The sequence below is a fragment of the Schistocerca piceifrons genome, chromosome 8, assembly GCF_021461385.2.
Source record: "Schistocerca piceifrons isolate TAMUIC-IGC-003096 chromosome 8, iqSchPice1.1, whole genome shotgun sequence".
Lineage (NCBI taxonomy): Eukaryota > Metazoa > Arthropoda > Insecta > Orthoptera > Acrididae > Schistocerca > Schistocerca piceifrons.
Window position 1 is genome coordinate 461,600,369 of NC_060145.1, and position 21,783 is coordinate 461,622,151.

The window sequence follows — 21,783 nt, forward strand, 5'->3', positions numbered from 1 at the left end:
GCCGCTCTTTGGACCACCTCAAGCGTCGCTCAGCACTGACTACAAAAGTTACCTGTGAGGACGTGCTCGAACACTGTACTCCGTTCTTTTTAACTTCCTGCACACGGTCACTGGACTCCTCGAAGCTCTTTGGAACTCACAAGTGAATCTTCCTGCTGGTTTAGTGTTATTTTTTACAGCCACCGTCCGCAAGTCCGTCAGTAGATGAGGACTGCCTCGCCCTGATTTACCAGTGCTTGTTCCTTCTCGTTTCCATCCCACAGGCACACCACCAACATTCGACTTGGACAGCTTTACAAGGGTTGAGATGTCCCTGATGTACACTGACGGAAAAAAATCGCACCAGCAAAAATGAATAGTGTACAGTAATAAAATTCCGGGAATACATTTGCGTAGGTAACATATTTATGCCATCAACACTGCAAGATCACAGATTAATGTAAGCGCGAGATAAGCCATTGCAAATGTGAAATGCTGGTAGATTAATAACTGGGGTAACCGCCAGTGTGTTGAATGCAAGCGGAATTTGCTGCAAGGATTTGACGATGCTCTGACGATCTTAAGGTAGCCAAATACCACAGCCCGAGCATGAAGGGTCAAAGGTAACTCTTCGCCATCATTTCCCTCAGTCACGTCGTACTCAGTTCTCTATAGACGCACTTGTAAAGAACACTTATCAAACGCTTCACGAATTTCGATCAAGCAAAATACATCACAAAGATCGCAGAGTGATGTCCCGTTCTGGAGGCAGAGACAACTCGGTTCGCCTCGGGCTCGGTCGGCACCATGCCGGTCAACTCCGTTCTCTTAGAGGCCGTCATCGATAGCGGGGGTCGCGGCGTTCTCGAGTTAGTAAAACAGTCTGACTCCGGTTCACTTGAATTTCTCTCAACCTAACAGTTAGCCAGGTTTGGTAACTCGAGCTGATTCATCTCTATTTGCGCCAACTTCTTTACGAAGCAATCAGAGCTTGAACATATTCTCAGTTCGAATGTAATAAACTTTCTTGAGACTGGGAAGCTTATATCCACGAATCAGCACGGTTACAGAAGGCATCACTCGGGCGAAAATCAGCTTGCCCTTTTCTCACACGATATACAGCGAACTACGAGTGAAGGGCAACAGGCAGGTTCCATACTTCTAGATTTCCAGAAAGCATTTGACACGGTGCCCCACTGCAGGCTGTTAACGCACACTGGACTCGGATTCGGGAGGACGACGGCCATCCTGATTTAGGTTTTCCGTCATTTCCCTAAATCGTTTCAGGCAAATGCCGAGATGGTTCCTTTGAAAGGGCACGGCCGACTTCAAAAATGGTTCAAATGGCTCTGAGCACTATGGGACTTTACGTCTACGGTCATCAGTCCCCTAGAACTTAGAACTACTTAAACCTAACTAACCTAAGGACATCACACAACACCCAGTCATCACGAGGCAGAGAAAATCCCTGACCCCGACGGGAATCGAACCCGGGAACCCGGGCGTGGGAAGCGAGAACGCTACCGCACGACCACGAGATGCGTGCTCGGCCGACTTCCTTCCCCGTCCTTCCTTAATCCGATGAGACCGATGACCTCGCTGTATGGTCTCCTCCCCCAAACAACCAAACCAACCAACCAGGCTGTTAACGAAGGCGCGAGCATACGGAATAAGTTCACAGATGTGTGAGTGGCTCTAAGACTTCTTAAGCAGTAGAACCCAGTTCTCCACGGCGAGCGATCATCAGAGACAAGGGTGTCGTCAGGAGTGCCCCAGAAAAGTGTGACAGGAGCGCTGTTGTTCTCTGTACACGTAAATGATTTGGCGGACAGGGTGGGCAGCAGTCTGCGTTATTTTGCTGATGATGCCGTGGCGTACGGGAAACTGTCGAAGTTGAGTGACCGTAGGAAGATAAAAAAAATCACTTAGATAAAATTTCCAGTTGCTGTCATGAATGGCAACTAGCCCTGAATGTGGAAAAATGTTACGTTATTGCGCATGAGCAGGAAGAACAAACCTGTACCGGTTGGATACAGTAGTACTAGTGTTCTGCTTGACACGGTCAAGTCGTTTAAATATCTGGGCGTAACGTTGCAAAGCGATATGAGACGGAATGAGCATGTGAAAACTGTGGTAGGGATAGCGAATGGTCGACTTCTGTTTACTGGAGAATTTTGGGAAAGACTTGTTCACCTGTAAAGGAGGCCGCATATGGGACGCTGGTGCGATCTGTTCCTGAACACTGCTCGAGTGTTTGGTATACGTACCAGCTCGGGTTACAGGAAGACACTCAAGCAATTCAGAGGCGGTCTGCGAGATTTGTTACAAGTAGGTTCGAACAACACCTAAGTGTTATGGAGGTGCTTCGGGAACTCAAAAGCCTGAAGGAAAGGCGACGTTCTTTTCGAGAAATACTACTGAGAAATTTTAGATAACTGGCATTTGAAACTGACTGCCGAACGGTTCTACTGCCGCCAACATACATAGCACGTAAGGACCACGAAGATACGAGAAATTAGGGCTCAAACGGAGGCATATAGACAGCGTTTCTTCTTCGCCCTATTTGCGTGGAACAGGAAAGAAAATGGCTAATAATGATACAGTTTACCCTCCGCCACGCATCGCACGGTGGCTTTCGGAGTATCTATGCAGACGTAGGGCTTCCGCTGAGTCGGTGCATGCACGAAAAGTACAGCATCTGATAGTCGTATTAAAATTTATCATCACTGTCGATCTTCCTCTTTCGTTTCACCCGACTTTGGGGTGCGGTAAAAATCAATCAATCTTTAATCTTCTGAGTCTTATTAATAGTGCAGTATTGTTTCATTCGTTGGTTAGTTGGCTGATTTTGGAGGAAGAGGGGACCAAACAGCGAAGTCACCCGTCCCATCGGTTTAGGGAAGAATGGGGAAGGAAGACGGCCGTGCCCTTGCAAAGCAACCATCCCTGCATTTGCCTGAAGCGATTTAGGGAATTGACGGAAAAGCTAAATTAGGATGTCCGTACGCAGGTTTGAACCTTCGTCCTTCCGAATGTGAGTACAGTGTACTAACCACTACGCACCTCTCTCCGTCTTCCATTCGTTCTGATCTTCCTTTCCTGTCTTCTTCAGAGATTTGCATCGTTCGTTTGGCTTTAATTTTGACTTGGAACCTCTCTGATCTCCGTTTTTTTTTCTTCAATTGTATCTGAACATATTTCCTGTGATTTTTAGTTCTTTTATGACTTTCTCCACTTCCTTAAACCAATTTGGTTCGTTATTTTGTTGCGTAACTAGTAAAAACTATCTGTCTGGGATCATTCTGAGAATGTGTCCATAAAAGTCAATTTTTCTTGTCCTCATCGTGTCAGAAGTTTTCGGTAGTTTGGTATAGGGTTTCATTTACGAAGTGGATTAGTTTGTTGTTGTGGAATCTAGGGCCAAAATTTTTTCTTAATATCTTTCTTTCCTTGATCTCCAACCTTTCAACTAGGCCATGAGATGTGAAAGACAGTGTTTCCACTGCATCGAGGTTTTAGGTTTGATTACTGCGTTGTAATGTCTTATTTCCGCATTCCATGAGGGAGACTCTGTTACCTGTTTTTAGCGAATTGGAAGGCCGGTTCAATTGCCTTCTTTTTGTCGGGGGCATTCCAAATTGATACACTCTCCAAGATATCTGAATTCCTTGACAGATACCTACTTTCTGTTCTCCCACTTCAAAATGTTTTGTTGGGTTATGCATATTTGTTCTTATTTTCGTCTTTTCGAAGGAGATTTTGACACCTATTTTTTCTGGTGGTTTGTGTAGTTCGAGTTCTGTTCTTTTACTTCTTTCCAGGTCTCGGCTAGTACGGCCAAATTATCTGTAAAGGCTAGACAATCTACTTTGACGCCTTTGCTTTTTGCTCTTAGTCGGATTCCACTATGGATACGGCTACTTTTTCCAGCGCGCAGTTAAACAACAGTGAGGAGAGTCCGTCTCCTTGCCGTACACCAGTTTTTATCTCAAAAGGGTCGGAGAGTTCTCCCATGAATTTCAGATTGAAGTATGTCTTGGTAAGGCTTTTTCCGATTAGGTTTGTGGTTTTGCTGTCTACGTTTCATCCTTTGAGTATAAAGATATGGGATTCCCGGTCTGTTCAGTCGTATGCTTTCTGAAAGTCAATGAAAGCGATAAAATTAGCATATTACTGTATATGCTCGTACTGACTTGTCTTCTGTCTATGGATCTTATGCTGATGTCTATTTTCCCGGGATTTCGGCGGCAGCACCACTGGCTGACACTGTCCCTGATTCACCCGCCACTGCTTGGGGAGGACTGGAGGCTGAAGCTTAGACAAAGGTAGCCACTAGTGGCGCCGAAAGCCCGGGGAAACAGAGGCAGAGGCAGAAGCTGGTATTTTGCTTGTGAACAACTGGTATTTTTCCGTATTTGTTTGGCCTCTGTTACAACATGTGGTTTTTAATGTTTTACTAATAATCGAGTAAAAACCGAAATATGAATTTGCCACAGGAGCAGCGCTAAATTTTTACGTTTTTAAATAAACTTCTTTTAAAGAGGAATAATTTTGTTCATAAAATTTGCGTTGGTTTGAAACATTGCGCTATTACAGAAACTGGGAAAAGCGATTAGTGCCGTTGTAATAACAATTTCGATAGAAACGAGTAACAAACACATGGCATACGAATTGGCACAGCATTGCTGAGAGAATGTCCCTGCTGCCTGTGTCGTGGTTTGCGGTACGCGTGAACGTACAGTGTGTGTGACTTGGCTCCCACCTGGCCTACACTAGTTTCTCGCTGTCGTCGCCGGCCATTCGTTCTATAGCAGAATGACACAAACCCTAATCTGGAAATTTTTTTACAGAGTGTTCTGTTTCACTTGTTTACAGGATTAAATATTTGCCTGTCATTTTTGTGAAATAACAAATAAGAAAGGAAATTAAAAACTTAACAATTCATTCATAGTATACACTAAATACAGAAAGTAGCTGATCTGAGCGTTGGTCTACATTATGCCTTTATCTGTTTGTAGCCCTTGAAAACGGGCAAATTAACACGAAAAACAGTGCTTTAACCTCAGTTCTCTCACCTTAGCACTGAGTGTTCGTAATTTCCAAATCGTGGTATGATCCCCGTTGGCAAAATTTTTTGCAGAGTTTCAAAAAACTAGAATCAATAGGAGAATACTGGTGATTTTTGTAGTATTCAATCATCTGTCACTTTTCGAGAAAAGCAGCGGACAACGGACGGAATAATTTTTCTTTCATTTGACTCTTTAATTAATATTTATATTCTTTGTATGTTGAAACTGAAAAATTCAAGATATTTTTGAAGCTTTGCCCCGCTTATACGTTTATTACAAGAAATAACAGGCATAACGAACAGAAAATTGGTTATTCCAGAAACTAATTATTTTGAGCGGTTTTGAGTCAGATTAAACTGGAGTGGTAAAACAAAAAAGAAAGATATAAACGAAAATCTGCTGTGTGAGCGATGATCGCCATCCCTAGCACGAAAGGCTCGTCAGCTTTCTATTATTTCGTGTCAATTCATTTTCTGATTTTAATTTAGCAGAGCATAATTTCGAGCACTAATAGTTTATCGCCGGTGTTCAGCAGATAAAGAAGAGCGAAAGAAGGAAAAAAAGAACGAATGAAGGAAGATCGGGTTTGAACGTCTCGTTGACGACGTCATTAGGGTGCAATGTGCTACCACAGCACTACCTCGCTCGTTAACGCGAAAGTGACACTGATTAAATGCGATGGCCTAATCCCGGTAAATGGCGTCAAAATCTGCTTTAACAGCGTTATATTGCATTCTTATACTCGATTCACCGGCCGCTATACTCGGCCTCTGTCACGTGCCGTTCGCCACTATTCACCCAACCAGCGTACGGTATTTGGCTGCGTGACTGGGTGGTCAGTAGGCAGTGAAGTTTGAACATGACGAGGAAGCTGAAGGGTGTGTGTCGCTGTTTGATTAGCGACAGACCACTAAGGTAGTAACTAAATCCCCTTCGTTTTTCCTCCCACTGTTTTATACAAAATTATCAAACACTATGCTGAATAAAATCAGAGTCCACATCTGTGTGTGACCTCCTCCTATCTCTACTGGTTCCGAGGTTTCCCGATAAATTTTGTTTTCGATGCGGTTTCTGTGAGTGTCCGTTGGCCAAGTGACAGCGTCTGGAGCGCATCAGCCTGAAATTTAACGTCCTGTCAGCGGCGTGCTCACCTCAAACGAAGCACTCGCGCATATCGGAGGTATAGGGAAGGAAATTGGGCGGTGTCCACTTGAAAGGAACCACCACAGTGGCCGCCTGAAGTGGTTTAGGGCAATCCCTGAAGATCAACCAGAAGGGCCGGATGGAGACTTTAAACACATCCTGCTCGATTGCCTCCACCACGCCACCAAGTCGTTTATTCGGCGAATATGATTCGAGGAAATTGTAAAGAAACAAATTTTAAGAACGAAAAACAAATATTTACTTATACTGTGCCACTTAAGCGGAGAAATCAAACCCTTCTGGCAGCATTGTATTTTGTTGAAAAGCGACACAGTGCAACCGCGCCAGTGTGAAAACACAGGTAAATTCTAAGAATAAGATATAAACATGTTAACTGAATCTTCCGTCGGTTCTTCATAGGACACTATAATGAATGAAAAGCGCTAGTTTGCTTTTGCTGTAAACAGCAACCACCCAATGTTAATTAAGGTATTTGTTACTGAAAAAATAGCACAATTACCGGTTTGGAGCAGACAAGCTCATCGTCAGGAATTTAAAATTACGTAATTTATTGTTAGGTCCATTTATAGCCATATAGTTACACTTGCTTTTTTTTCCTCTGTGTGGCACCACCACCGCAAGGAAAATTTGCGAACATCACACGTAGAACATAACGAAAGTTTCGAGTCCCCCTCGGGCATGTGTGTGTGTGTGTGTGTGTGTGTGTGTGTGTGTGTGTGTGTGTGTGTGTGTGTGTGTGTGGTTTTTTTTTTTGTCCTTAGCGTAAGTTAAAGTTAGTTTAAGTAGTGTGTAGGCTAAGGGACCGATGACCTCAGCAGTTTGGTTCCATAAGACCTAACCACAAATTTCCAAATAACGTAATTTTAAAAGCGGTTTGACAATGACGGTGCTGTTTCTTATTAATAAATAGCGTTATGAACACTGGCTGGTTGCTGCTTTCACTTTGTCATAATAAACCTGTATTTCTAGCAGGAATTTGAGGAGCATTATGCAGCTCTGAGGCCTGAGAATATTACGGAGATTCCAGAGATATTGCTTCCAGACGTTTAATGTGATTGTGGCAAGAGTGCGGTGGGTTACAGCGACTGTGTTAAGAAACGCTCAGCACCGGTACTGCACCTGCGTGCACGTGACAGCCGAGGTACTGTGCAGCAGAGGCACGCGAGATAGCGTTCGGGCGCGTGATGTTCCACTCCTCCTTCGACAAGGCCACACTGTATGGGCTAACGACTGTGTTGTCAGTAGGATGACGAGCTCCAGCGAAAACACAGCTCAGCCAGAAACTAGAAGTGCCGACAGTTAATTGCACAAAATGTAAAGTATATACATCGGTCAAAATAAATACTGCATGTTGCTTCGCTATCAATACAGGACATGACAGGAAACAAAACTGATTTGTTCTAACAGTTATAGCCACTCCAAAACCAAAGTAGAGTAGATAAATACAATTCCACTTGATAAACAGAAAAAACTTCCAAAAGTCTCCACTGCAAACACTACGGTTTCTTCTCACTGTCACCTTACGTAACACGCTGTCTACGAAGTAACTAGCCCCCCTCATAATTGGATACACTTTTGAGTGCGGATAGGCACAGTCCTCATCAAATTCCTCAGATAAGCAAGTGGGATATTCCATAAAATTTCAGGCGTGTAGCCGCATAAACTGCAATAATTTGTCCCATACACAACATAAAAAACATACATAAAAACATAACATACAAAATCCTGTCAATGACCATTCTGGAAAAACAAACCCTACGCGGAAAACATTATTCAAGATTACCAGGCTGGATTTCGAACAAACCGCTCCACAACTGATAATTTGTTTACTATGCGATAGATCTTTGAGAAATACTGGAAATTTAACAAAAACCATCTACTTACTGTCTCTTCCTTGACTTCCAGCGAGCCTACGACAGCATCCACAGAAGTAGCCTCTACAACAACTTACGAGAATTTAGTATACCCAGTAAAATCATTAGGATGATACAACTATGCATGGATGGCTCCCAGGCAGCAGTGAAGTTCAGAGGATCCATATCCTCCACCTTTCCAATTAAAACAGGCTTACGGCAGGGAGACGCTCTTTCATGTGTCCTCTTCAACCTTGCATTAGAGAAAGTGGTTCGGGAGAGTAATTTACAGCTGTACAATGGTCTCAGATTCGAACACAGTGAAGTAAAACTCCTGCCTTATGCAGATGATATAGTGTTGCTGAGAGAAACTGAAGAAGAACTGAAAGACATGTACAGATCTCTCAGGCAGAGTGCCAGCAAAATCGGGCTTTTGATTAACCAAGAGAAAACCGTATATATGGAAATAGGTCGAGTCATCAACCCAAATCCTTACTTTGAAATTGACCAACATTCTAAATTCAGAAAAGTTCTCCAGTTTAAATACCTTGAATCACGTTTCAACAGTAAAAATATCATAACAATGGATATAAATGAAAGAATAGCATCAGGGTCAAGATGTCTGTACTCACTAATCAGCCCACTCAAAAGTAAAGCTTTGTCAATCACCACAAAGACGAAGATATACAACACTATTATCTGCCTCATAGTACTGTACGGTTCAGAAAGCTGGACGCTTACAAAGAATGAAAGAGAAAAACTGAATGTTTTTGAAAGAAAAGTAATGAGAAAAATCTGGGGACCCGTGTTGGAGAATGGCGTATGGAGAATTCGAAAGAACAATGAAATTTATCAGTTAATGAAGTAACCCACTATCATCCAGAAATTAATAAGTAGGAGACTGCAAGGGGTTGGACATGTGGCCAGAATGGAAAACAACAGAATCACCAAGAAAGCATTTGAAGGAACTCTCCAGGCAAAAAGACCATTGGGCCGACCTCGTACAAGGTGGAAAGATGGCATAGAGAAGGACATCGCAGCTTTAGGAATTTCCGCAGGGTGGAGAGAGGCTGCGAGAGATAGAAGGCGGTGGAAACAGATCGTTCAGAGTGAGCCGAGGTAACTGACGCTCCAGCACTTGCTCCGTCCTTTTAAACTCTAGGACCGAACCACTGCGTATGCGGCCGAAGATACACAAGGCGCCAGAGACGTTGATAGGCGTCAAAGGGGTGTAACATACACATGAAAATTAAATCTATGGCTGCGCAGTCGATCCACACGGTGATATCGATGTATCGCGGAGAGCTGCACCGTAGCGACGTCTTTGTGATTAACTCCAGAAATTGTCGGATTCCATGATTTGTCCACGCCGAACCAAATTTCAATTGCTTCCTTCACCACTGAGTTCCAGAAAGATGAAGTCGAAGCTAAAATTTCGACGTTATCGTATACCATAGAGTGCGTAGTGTCAATACAGTGATCCGCCACCCCTGATTGATTAGGCTGTAAGAGTCGGGTGTACCTGCGGTGCTCTGTGCATCTCTGCTGCACAGTACGTGTCGTCTGCCCGATGTATGAACGGCCGCACTCACAGGGGATCTTATAAACCCCAGGCTTCCGAAGCGCCAAATCATCTTTAACGGAACCCACGATTGCTGCAGTCTCTGCTTTGTGTTTACTGAGGATCCGTCCTATTTTTGACGACAGGCTTCCCACGTATGGCTGGAAAGCCATGAATGTAAAACTTTCCGTGTCTTCTTCCGCTTTTCTTGAGTCCACTGATTTCATTTGTAGTGCCTAACGTAACTGCTGTTGATAGTACCCGTTGGCTTCAAAAACTCTTCTCAGGTGTAGAAGCTCATCCTCCAGACTGCGCGTATCGTTGCGCAGTTGGAGCTGAGCCGCCAACAGTGGTCGATGTGGGGAGAGAGATGGCGGAGTTTTGAGAGCGGACGATTTGGACGTGTGCCCATCAGAAAGGGTAAATTTGTAATACTAGATATCTTGAACTGATATATATGATGACTTTTGAACATTATTAAGGTTAATACATTCTTTGTTCTCTATCAAAATCTTTCATTTGCTAACTATGCCTATCAGTAGTTATGCCTTCAGTAGTTAGAATCTTTTATTTAGCTGGCAGTATTGGCGCTCGCTGTATTGCAGTAGTTCGAGTAACGAAGATTTTTGTGAAGTAAGCGATTCATGAAAGGTATAGGTTATTGTTAGTCAGGGCCATTCTTTTGTAGGGATTTTTGAAAGTCAGACTGCGTTGTGCTAAAAATATTGTGTGTGTTTATTGTTGATCAGAATAAGTAAAGACAGAAATGTCTCAGTACGTTCAAGTTTTGCTCAGCTGTTTGAAAATCAAATAACGTAAGAGGTTTACCAGCACAGTAATTTATAATTTTCCAAGGGGGACGTTTCATCTGTACTAGAGTTTTGAGTGCCCTCATCGTCTGCGGAGGACGGTGGCAGCTATTTGCACGTAAATATAAATCCGTATGGGTCGGTTTTCGATACACTGCCTGTCCCAAAGTGCCATCATCTTTCGTCGTACCAACACATCCAAAAATGGAAGGCATCCATCTTTTTCGACTTCCATCATGAACTGAAATTGTCTGTGGATAGAATTCAGATGATTAAAGATTCTTTTAGATTGTCTTCGCCCTCCACCAAAGACAGCAGCACTCCTGGGTTCCGTTAGATGATTTGGTGCTTCGAAGCCTGGGTTTACAAGATCCCTCGTGAGTGCGGCCGTTCATACATCGGACAGACGACACTGCAGGTACAGCCGGCTCTTACAACCTAATAAATCTGCAGTGGTGGAGCACTGTATTGACACTGGGCACTCTATGGTGTACGATAACGTCGAAATTTTAGCCTCGACTTCACCTCTCTGTTGGCGACAAATTTAATTAATAGAAATTTTAATATTAATAATCAACAGCCTCAGTTGCACCGTTTGCCTAGAATTTACCTAGGTTTCAGCCGGGATAACCCAACCTTCTTCAGAATAACAGTATCTATCGTTTGTCCATAGTGCACATCGCCAAGCTAAAACTACAAATCCATAAATTATCGTCAGACCACAGAACGTATCTGGAACTGCCTCGGTCCCACTTCGCGACCGCGATGCGGCAGCCACGAGAGCTGTACTGGAACTGATCGTAGCGTCATGAGGCCCGCCTAGGCGGACACAATACCTCGCGCCTGCACATAAACTGTATGATAGCTACTTGTTGGGACAAGATGTGAACTTAACTCCTGACCTTGAATTTACTAGTAAAGTGAAATAAAAGGTATAGCTGAGGAAAAGGGAGTATATGTTAACCTCTACATAACGTACTTAGATCGACTGTCTTTAACATTTATGAAGTATTCACCGGTCATGATATGAGGAAGACATGTGCTTACGAGGTATGGCCTATCTAGGAAAATGTTTGCGCTTAAGCACTAAGTTTAATCACCTAAGAAGAACTTACGAGTGAGAACGATAATATAAAGCCAACATCGTCATTATTACGACTACGTCTACAAGTTTTTAAGACGTAATTGTTAAGCACTTGCTTAGCTATGGTTACAACGCATGAACATCTTATTGACTTCGCACACAAATGGTCACGATTGAATTTAGGAACAAGTCTATATCTAATCTTTAACACCCGGCAATACAGGCCACATAAAATAGATGGTCATTATTCAAGATTAGTATATTTGACCTGAAATAGTCTAGAATCAAGTCCAAAACTAATGCACGTGGCTGATTGAGCTTCTTGGCAAAGTTATGGTTATGAGTTGCAGAAAACACTAAAGTAGCGGATAATGTGGAGGCAATGGAGTACTCAATTTGCCTCCGTGGAACGGTTTCAACACTTGATTTAAATAGTGTGCCTCCTATCAACGTCTCTGGCGCCTTGTATATCTTTGGCCGCATACGCAGTGGTTCGGTCCTCGAGTTTAAAAGGTCGGAGCAAGAAAATATTAAGACACCGCAGTAACACATGATAATTGGGAAAGAAAATTTCTTTTAGATAACTGAGGAGCGTCTATAACCTCGGCTAACTCTGAAGATGAGTAGACGGTACTCAGCCGAAATAATAGAAGAAGCAGCTGCATTTATGCGACTGCACGCTCGAAATTTTATGACACAGTCTTTGATCCGCGAAAACATAAAGATGTGTGATGCTTTCTCATTCCTCCACAGCTGCCTCTACGATGCTCTGTAGTCTCTGGTGGGGTAGGACGTTGCATAACCGCTTCTCTTAGCACGGCTCGTGGATTCTGAAAGCAGCTGAGATGTTGAGTATGTGGATGTCGTTCCATCCGACTGATTCTATCCACCACTAGGAGGATGTCCGCAAGATTGAGGCGACAGGGGCATGCGTTGTCGGCCGTAAGTGTGAATCTCGCTCCAATATGATCACCGAATGCCCGAATGGAGTCACAACGCGCGCAAAGATGTCGCCCCGATACTTCGCACCAACCGCCCCCCTTGTACTGGCACCAGGGGTGTCACGCTGCCATACATGTCCCCACCCCAAAACATGACAAAGCCGCCCTGATGATGGTGGCGGTCTATGATACAGTTCAGTTATAAACGTTGTCCTCGTTGCCTCACCACACGAATATGAGTACTGAGTACTGTCACGGTGGAGACATACGGGGCTCGTCAGAAAAGAGCGTTGCGTCCCACTGAGGCGTGGTCCACAAAGAGTGGTTTCGCGCCCGTGCGACATGGGCCCCTCTGTGTCCCCTATTTCGAGGTGGTACCTAATTCTTGCTCACGGAGCATCGTTTCTGTTAATACCTGCACTCTTTTAGCCGTTCGGAACTGCCACCATAGACGTTCAACATTGTGTGGAGAGTTTCTGCTTGCTGTTATAACAGATTTCGGTCCGACACGCCGAATAGGTTTAAATAAAACAAACACCTTTAAGAGTTTTAAATAAACAATTGGGAACGGCTACTTTTCAGGACGCCCTCGCATTTTTAATGATCTTTACTTTTCCCTCCTCAATTATCTTAAAGAAATTTTCTTTCCCAATCATCATGTGTTACTGCCGTGTCTTAATATGTTCTTACAAATAAAAAAAACCTTCGCCTTAGATTATTAGAGTAATTTTAATCACTAGCGATGTAGCTTCGATAATATATTCATTTTCATGTAGTTTACTTTGTACCAGACAAAATAATTTTACAAGAGAAAGTTGATGATGAGCAAAGAAAAAGATATGCAGTTTTACAATTTCCCACAAAAAGTCATGCACTGTACAGGAAAAAGACACTCTACGTCGCAAAATATAGTTAAACGATCAGAATTTAGAGCAAATTTCGCATTTTAACTTCTTAACTTTAGGCCAACACCAGGGACTGAAAATGACGCACAGAATAAATGAAATATTTGAGGTGTGGTACAGTACTCAGACCATAATACAACGAATTGCAAAAAGAAAACAAAGACAATTTTATGACGTTTGGATACACCGCTTTGGGCCGAGGACATCACAAAAACAAGCCTAAACTTACCTGAAGGTCACGTAAATAAGAATTAATTACCCGAACTAAAAGTAGCAGTTTGAGGGATAAGATGGTGAACGAAAAACAGCAGAGCTCAGTTGAGAGCTTATTCAGTTAAAGAATTAAACAAATCGGAGTAAAATAGAACTTGTGGATGGGATGTCTGCCACAAATAAGACTAACAAAACAAGTATTTTACTACAAACCTTAAAGAAAACACGACACAAGAAGACTGGAAAACAGAAATAAGCCGGCCGCAGTGGCCGTGCGGTTCTAGGCGCTACAGTCTGGAACCGAGCGACCGCTGCGGTCGCAGGTTCGAATCCTGCCTCGGGTATGGATGTGTGTGATGTCCTTAGGTTAGTTAGGTTTAATTAGTTCTAAGTTCTAGGCGACTGATGACCTCAGCAGTTAAGTCGCATAGTGCTCAGTGCCATTTGAACAAAAATAAACACCTGTATGAAAACACAAGTGACGGATGATACAGTAAACGATTAAATGTGCAAATAAATTTTAGACTGATACAGAACCTAATTATCTTCTAATTATATAGAAATATAAGTGGTGTTCCGAAAGTGAATCTTGTACGATAAATAGTACAGATAAGAAGAGACTAGAAGATTTGGCACAATTGAAGATTAAAATGGGATAGGATTGGGTAAATAATGAAGAGAGAGTGAATCAAATTTGAGCGGAATGGAATTTAGTCGTATGGTGCAACTTTACTAAAAAAGCAGCATGTTGATAGGGCAAATCCTGACGCATCAAGAAACGTCGTATGTGCGTGCGTGTGCGTGGGGGGTGGGGGGGGGGAGGTGGAGGGGGTACTGCAGAGGAAAAGCAATGCTTGACTGCAGTACGCAGGTAACAATATATGGTGGTTGCAGCAATTATGCATAGTGTAGGCCTTTTTTGTACAGGTATTGTAAAACGCAAACACCTTTCGCTTTCAGACATTTCGTCTCACTTGTGGAAGAAGACTACTAGGGAAAATACCAGGCCATCTAACAACCTTTGAAATATGCCACGAAAACAAAGCTGACAACAAACTAAAGATTGAGAAGGCACACAATGCGCTATATCAACAGAGTGGGGTCGGCGAGATTAAGCTAGTTTCCTATGCAGGGACACGAAGGCACACTCCGGTGTTTGTGAGCATGCGCAGTCTGTACCAAACTCAATACCTTAGAACTCCACACTCGCCGCAGTCAGTCGATCATTGACGTCACGGTCCCACGCACGACATGGTTGGCGGCTGATTCATAGACAAACGCGTCGCGCGCACCCACAACGAGTAGTCGACTATCGCCGCAAAGTCGCTCGTGCAATGCGGGCTTTGCTCTGTAACGAGGTACTCGAGAGCACGAGTCCCTTAAACCAAGAAATTGAAATGTTTGCGCAGTCTCCGGAATTCTGTCGATGGAATGAAGCGACGTTTAGGCTGCGTTCACAGGCTGGGCACCAGAGGCTCTGCTCGGTAACATTGGCCGAAAGCTCGATCACAGAGCGTCCCATCTCCTCGAGCAGTTTTTGGCTGGATGGAGACGTTAGGCTAGAATCTTTTCTATCAAGGAAGCTAGAATATATTTTAACCTCACTGGGTGGATTCGATGTGACGGTATCCCTGTGCTTGAGAGACTGCGGCTTTTGCTATTAAAAAGGCGATTAATACATGTGAATCAGCTACAACTGTCTAGAAAAGAAATTGGCGGGTACTCTACACTCTTTCATCAGTTACTGGAATAACCAGACAAGTTTTGCGTATGTATGAGATGAAGAGAGAAACGTTCTATTACAAACTCGAGGTGATTCGTGGTGACACTGCAAAGCAAGATTACAAACAGTCTGCACAACTGCAAATAAATTCAGAAAACCAGACATGGACTATGCGATAAAAATTAGCCGGACACCTGGTTGAAAGTGACTTAAAAGTTTGTGGCACCCTCCATCGGTAATGCTGGAATTAAATATGGTGTTGGCCCACCCTTAGCCTTGATGACAGCTTCCACTCTTGCAGGCATTCGTTCAGTCAGGTGCTGGAAGGTTTCTTGCGGAATGGCAGCCCATTCTTCACGGAGTGCTGCACTGAGGAGAGGTATCGATGTCGGTCGGTGAGGCCTGGCGCGAAGTCGGCGTTCCAAAACATCCCAAAGGTGTGCTATAGGATTCAGATCAGGACTCTGTACAGGCCAGTCGATTACAGGGATGCCATTGTCGTGTAACTGCTCCGCCACGGGCCGTGCATTATGAACAGGTGCTCGATCGTGTTGAAAGATGCAATCGCCATTCCCAAATTGCTCTTCAACAGTGAGAAGCAAGAAGGTGCTTAAAACATCAATGTAGGCCTGTGCTGTGGTAGTGAGCACGCAAAACAAGGAGTGCAAGCTCCTTCCATGAAAAACACGACCACACCATAACTCCACCGCCTCCGAATTTCACTGTTGGCAGTACACAAGCTGGCAGATGACGTTCACCGGGCATTCGCCATACCTACACCGAGCCATCGGATCGCCAAATTGTGTACCGTGATTCGTCGCTCCACACAACGTTTTTCCACTGTTCAAACGCCCAATGTTTACGCCTCGTTTGACATTACCGCTTATAAGCAGCCGCTTGACCATGAAATCCAAGTTTTCTCTGTCACCAGATCATGTTGGAGGGCCGTGAGTTCCACGATGTCTTAACTACTGAGGTCGCTGATATGGAGTACCTGGCAGTAGGTGGCAGCACAATGACGTGCGTACCACACGCACAAGCCGGCGTTCAGCAGCACGATGAACTCGGCACGCTCAACGATGACATTCAAAATCTTGGTCTGTGCGCCGACGGCTTTAAGGCCCCTACACATGCACCAACTTACTGACCGACCGTTTCGTGTCAGCCTACACACGGCCCGACCGACTGCACTCTGCGTTTGCAGCGCCGCCCTGTTATTTGTTTGTCGTAAGTTCATTGTTTATGTTCTTCAAATTCAAATGGCTCTGAGCACTATCGGAATTAACATCTGTGGTCATCAGTCCCCTAGAACTTAGAACTACTTAAACCTAATTAACCTAAGGACATCACAAACATCCATGCCGGAGGCAGGATTCGAACCTGCGACCGTAGCAGTCGCGCGGTTCCGGACTGAGCGCCTAGAACCGCGAGACCACCGCGGCCGGCTGTTTATGTTCTACGAGATGTCGCTTGGTTTTACGCAGAAGCGAAAAAGGGGTTGCCTTGGCTGTTTTAGGGGCAACAAGACTACACAGCTGAGAGAAACCTGTGGGCAAAGAAGCGGCTAATGCGAGGAAAGAAATTTACCCACGTTCTGTCACTTAAGCAGGTGGGAGCCGATGATTTTCGAAACTATCTAACGGATGAAACATGCATTTCGGCACTGCTGACCATCCTCAAACCAGTCTTAACGACAAAGAACCCAGTCATGAGAGGGGCTACAAGGAGACGCTCTTAGCTACATTACAATTTCTAGATAGTGGCAGAAGTTGTTGTATCCATACTGTTATCAGCTAAAATGATTCCTGAAAGCCGTGCTGGATTAGCCGAGCGGTCTGAGGCGCTGCAGTCATGGACTGTGCGGCTGGTCCCGGCGGAGGTTCGAGTCCTCCCTCGGGCATGGGTGTGTGTCATTGTCCTTAGGATAACTTATGTTAAGTAGTGTGTGAGCTTAGGGACTGATGACATTAGTATTTAAGTCCCATAAGATTTCACACACATTTGATTTTAATTTGATACCTGAAACCAGAAACGTTATTTTTTAATTGACTAGGGAAATACACCATTGTAAAGCAAAATAAATATGTTCCTGTAAGCGTTATTAATTTATTCATGCAGGTAGTATAAAATATGACCTGTAAGTTTAAGAAATTTATTTCAGATTCGAATAAGAAAGACTACATGTAATCTAATAAATACAACAATAGGTGGTACATAACGAATGAAGCGTGTTGGAACTGAAAACAAAAAACACTATTGCTCTTCATAGCAGAGGACTTAGATATGGACGAATTTTTTACCACTTATACCAATAAAGCAAGTGCGTTTATTGAATTAACGTCGATTAAATGTCGAAATTTCGGTTTTTAGATTTCATTTCTGGTAAATAAAGGAAATAAAACTAAAACAAGAACAGAAGATCGATACGCTTCTGTCTATACGCCGTAGGAAATCAATGTGGATTCATTTTAAAATGAACGAGGGAAGTGCTTCATTTCTTGCATCTACGAGTATATTTGAGGAGCGCCGGGACAAAACCCGATGCATCCACTTTTTCTGTATTCGCGTGTTTGAGCTATAGGAGGGAGATACGGGAGTAATAATACATGCTGCCACAAAATAATTTTCAGCACAACGCGACATCAAGTGTTTTATGGTGTGTTTCTTCTTTTTATAGCTTTTGGAGCCATTTAGAGATCACTATTTGTTACTTTCTGTATTAACAGCAAATGCGGATTTATCGGTTTTTGTTCCGGCGCTCCTCATTTGTATATTTATCGCACGATGTGTCCTACAAACATCTGCAGTCGTTACATTTCTCCAGAAACTCTGCCCTTGAAAGTTTCGTCCGTCTCGCGCCCTGTTACTCATATTAGGTCAGCATATAATCCCGCGCACAGTAACAAAAGACCAACTTTTATCGGGTGGTCGGCACGACAGCACTACGCACGACACAGTTTGTTGATTCGATTGGTAGAGGCGGGTGGGGATGGGCGAGGGGGAGGGGTATCGGCTGTCGCGTGGTCCTAGCACCCACCAGATATCCCGACAAGGAAAGTTGGTAGGTCGGTCAAAACGGCCACACACGTCCAACTTGTCCGTCCGTCGGTCGGTCGGTTGTTGCATGTGTCTGGCCCTTTAGAGAAGCACTCTGACGACATACACACAAAGAAAGTTCGTCGGTCGGTCAAGACGCTATCAAACTTCCAAATCGTCGGTTCGTCGGTCGGTCGGTGCGTACGTAGGGCTCGTTAAAGAAGCACTCGCCCGGTATCCCCACAAGTACATTCGTCCGTCGGTCGATCGATCAAAACGCTCACAAGCGTCCAACTTATCGGTCGGTCCGTCCGTCCGTCGGTCGGTCGGTCGGTCGGTCGGTCGGTGCGCGTGTAGGGCACGTTAAAGAAGCACTCGCCCGGTATCCCGACAGGTAAGGTTCGTTCGTCCGTCGGTCGGTCAAAACGCCCACAAGCGTCCAACTTACCGGTCCGTCAGTCGGTCGGTCGGTCGGTGCGTGTGTAGGACACTTTCGAGAACAGTTTCGGGTACCTGTAGCTGCAGTACGGCTGACTACTGCTGCCGGTGAGTCGGTGGTGACCCGCCCGTCGCAGAGCGCCGTGCCATCAGAAGAGGAGTACAGGCAGGGTGAGAGCAGCACGCGGTGGCCGCACCACTACTGCGTATAACAGACCGCGCCGTCCCGCTTTCCCCGCCCCGACGTCTTCCGGCGCTCGACTGACGCCTGCGGAGCGGACGGAGCTGGTCCGGTCGCGGCTCCCAACAGGTGTCGCCGCGGTAGCTGCCGGCTGCAGCCTGTCAGTGGCCGCGGGGGCGCCCAGTGGGCAGAACGCTGCAGGCGGGGGCCGCCCCACGTGGCACAGCCGAGGGCATCTGCGTGCTAGGTGAGTAGCAGCAGCCGCGATTAGCTCTATCCAGCTTCTGATGCGGTGTCGAATCTCAAGGCGGTGAGAGGTACATAACACAAACTAGTAACTTTGTACTCGCCGTCAGGTTTTCATCACGGGCAAGGGTATCGTCAGGGGTGGCCCAGAAAAGTGCGACAGGACCGCTGTTCATCAATGTGTAGGTAAATCACGTGACGGACGGGGTGAGCAGTAATCTCCCCCAGTCTGCTGTACTGTACGGAAAAACACTGTCGTTGAGTGACTGAAGGAGGATAAACGATGACTTGGACATCTACTTGGTGTGATGAGTGGCAGCTTCCTTTACACGGCCGGCCGGATTGGCCGAGCGGTTCTGGGCGCTGCAGTCTGGAGCCGCGCGACAGCTACGGTCGCAGGTTCGAATCCTGCCTCGGGCATGCGTGTGTGTGTGATGTCTTTAGGTTAGTTAGGTTTAGGTAGTTCTAAGTTCTAGGAGACTGATGACCTCAGAAGTTAAGTCCCACAGTGCTCAGAGCCATTTTGCTTTACACGTAGAAAAGTGAACAAAACCAAATCTGGTATGCCGTTGTTCACTGGGACGTCCTACGGCGTGTGTGGAGCAGCCTAGTCGAAAACGGTGTTCTGCCTACGCGCACAATGGCCCTGTCTTGTGGGTAAGTGACAGTTGTGTCGTATGTGTATTTGTGGATTGTAGCTCAGTCTAATGGATGCGTATACGAGGCGAGGCATTTAAAACTGTCTTTATAAATATCTGGTAAACTAGAAAATGGATTTAAAAAAAGATTGCGATTTAAGTTGTTCGTGTCGGAGGGGACATCCAATGACATGAAAGTCGACCCCGCTGCCGCACCACCAGGGAGCGGAAGATCGCGGATTCGGATTTTCCGGGAAAAAAGTAGCTGACTTTTGTCAATTAACATTGTTTTCGTAGCGGGACAGGTGGTGCTGTAATCGACAAAAATCAAAATGACTTGAAACCTGATGACAAATGATGAGGAAATGTTCGAAATGGTGATTGTTGTCTGCGATACATTTTTTTACCATTCAAATTATGTATAACAAGCAACCCGATGGTAAGGTAAAGGGACTCACATTAAAAAAGGCACCCCAAGGGGAACACAATAGTACTTCGTGCATGCTGCTGATCATGGGTAGAGTTGAAAGTAGTTTTTGATTGAAAAACGAACTAATGAACTATTTAAACTACTTTCCATTTCAGTGACATCCGTGAAAGAAACTACACCAGTAATGTGGAAAAAGTAATGAATTATGTTCTGGAGGATAAAATCTTTTTGACAAAAAAAAAGTTTCTCATTAGAAATTTTAGAATAATAGCCTTTCTCACTAATTGGGATCCTAATGCGATTTGTATTTCCTGACATAATTTTTTAACGGTTTTTAGCCCATTCTGATTTCTGTTCACTGAAGTGCTAGATAATATGCAACAAAAACAAAATAAAAACCTACGTAATTTTTCATGCAGAATATTAATCCGTAATAAAAAGGCGGGATGCCTATTGATCCCCACCCCTCCCCCTCGCTGGTACCGGGGCTGTCGCGTTCTGACGCAGGATAGAGGGAAGTTAGGGGGTTTGAGGTCAGTTTCCGAGCGGTGAGGAGCAAATGCAAAAGGCAGGGTGGTGACTTGGGCCAGCGCCAAAGACGGTCACAGGGCAGCTACGAGGGATGCGGACTCTGGGACTCAACAGGATGCTTGCAGTAGGAGAGTCGTGGAATTCAGGGGTCCCATTAGCACAATTTGTTTGCGATCAGAGTATTGCACTGAAGGCTTATTCTAAGGATTCGAAAAGCAAAGGAGGCAAGTTGCACAATAGAAGTCAGTGTCTGACTCCACGGGGGTCGTCGCTAACAGAAGTAGCGAACGCTAGCAGCACGTTACGTACAAACTTGAGAGCAGCACTCCTAGTGGGGGAAACAGACATGTCGGAGCTTACCGAGGCTGGCCAAGAGCGACACAGAGTCGGCGCCCCAGCGAATCTAACGAGTCGCTCAGCACCTCCGGAGTGCCTCTCACCAACCACATTTATAGGCCTCCCCTACTCCTCGGTAGGCACTGGATGGAGTTACCAGTTAACTCTCTGAAGTGAAACCTCTTCTCTGGACAGCTGCCCTGAACGCCTGCAATTTGCAGGGGCCCAGTGTTACTATTTCGCTCCGGTAACCTAAACGCTAGCACTTTTGCCTGTTCTCTGCATTGCGTCTCTGATTTCCTGCCTTGCAGCGCATTTCATGGCTCCCATAACAACGTACAAGTCAATATACGACGGGACGAGTGGCGGGGGGGGGGGGGGGGGGCGGAGGCGGACTTCCAGTTTCGTGTCATTGGGTACCCCCTCCGTGAGGGTCAACTTTTATTACGATTTCTTTATAATCCGATATGTAATGTTCCAAAAAAGTTTCAAATGTCTCACCCTGCGTTTTATACTGTTATTTGTATTATATGATGATGATGATGATGATGATGATGATAGAAGGGAGAGGGTGAAGCACGTTACCGACAAACTGCCTGCTGCTCACGTAGAGCACGGGCGGGCCGCCAAGCTTGACATCCCCGTC

General features: G+C 44.9%; 1 protein-coding gene across 3 annotated transcripts in view; it reads right to left on the bottom strand.

Annotated features, from left to right (window-relative positions):
- The window catches only part of LOC124711163 (copper-transporting ATPase 1), a 524,020-nt gene that overhangs the window by 439,765 nt on the left and 62,472 nt on the right, over positions 1-21,783 (bottom strand). The window contains exon 1 of one of the 3 annotated variants that reach the window (XM_047241077.1): positions 18,851-19,017. The exons of the other annotated variants lie outside the window; for them this stretch is intronic. The gene's annotated coding sequence lies outside the window, so the exon portion shown is untranslated. Of the gene's footprint in view, positions 1-18,850; positions 19,018-21,783 lie in introns of those variants that run through there. 3 annotated transcript variants of the gene reach the window in all.